We start from the raw sequence: 1,199 nt of genomic DNA on the forward strand, positions 1-1,199 counted from the left end.
TTTATGAAAAAAGGAAATAGTGAGAAACGTTTTGCATGGTTTACCCTATATTATCTCCATTTGTTACTCCAGCTTACTGTTGTGTGTATTACAGTGATCTGAATATGAATAACCTGCTCATGTGAGAACGGGAGTACATGTGTGGTATGTTTATATGTATGTATATGCGTGTGTGTGTGTGTGTGTGTGTGTGTGTGTGTGTGTGTGTGTGTGTGTGTGTGTGTGTGTGTGTGTGTGTGTGTGTGTGTGTGTGTGTGTGTGTGTGTGTGTGTGTGACCGGGGCGGTGGATTGGATCCATATGTCAGTCGGGGGCTCTTCTCCGGGTTATTGACATGCGCTACGGCGCAAGCTCTAAGAGGCTCCGTCGCCACCGCGCTGTCTACTTAAGGTCATTCTGTATGCTTATGGATGGAAACACGGCTGCCTGACGCAGGAGCTGTTATGGGGAAAGCTGTGGGGGGGGGGGGCACGTCCACACACCGGCCCGTCCTCTGAGGCGTTAAGTAGCCCTAGTATCTGGAAAACGGAGGCTATTGAATAGTCAATGTGTTGTCTGTTGCAATCTGCTCCCCTGGGGTTCAGAGTGACACAGGAGTCCGTCTCTCCTCCTGCAGAGTGGGAGAGAGAGAGAGGGAGGGGGAGAGAGAGGGAGAGAGAAGGAGAGAGAGGGAGAGGGAGGGGGGGGGGGGGGGGGAGGAGAGAGAGAGAGGGGGAGATGGAGAGAGAGGGAGAGGGAGAGAGAGAGAGAGGGGGAGATGGAGAGAGAGAGGGAGGGAGGGTGAGGGAGAGGGAGGGAGGGAGGGAGGGGGGGGGAGAGAGAGAGAGGGGGAGATGGAGAGGGGGAGATGGAGAGAGAGAGAGAGAGGGAGGGAGGGAGAGGGAGGGAGAGAGATGACCAAATATTTTGTGTACTTACTGCATTCCAGGTTATTTATACAGAAAGAGAGAAGAGGGGAGGGGGGGAGGAGGGGGGTAGCCAGTAGACTTCATGTCTCTGCTCAGCGGGAACTATTAAATTACTGCTGGATGTTTTTAATTACCTCTCATAAAGGCTGGAACACAACACTTGTGCCGCGTCGGGGCAGCATGATGTCTCGCGTGTTGAGGGGGAAACACTAGCTCGCACTTAATCACGGTGGTCCCCGTGTGATCCTGGCGTTGGAAACGTGGCTTTGTGAGGGGAAAAGTGAGCGTTCGC

Source organism: Gadus chalcogrammus, chromosome 8 (assembly GCF_026213295.1).
Source record: "Gadus chalcogrammus isolate NIFS_2021 chromosome 8, NIFS_Gcha_1.0, whole genome shotgun sequence".
Taxonomy (NCBI): domain Eukaryota; kingdom Metazoa; phylum Chordata; class Actinopteri; order Gadiformes; family Gadidae; genus Gadus; species Gadus chalcogrammus.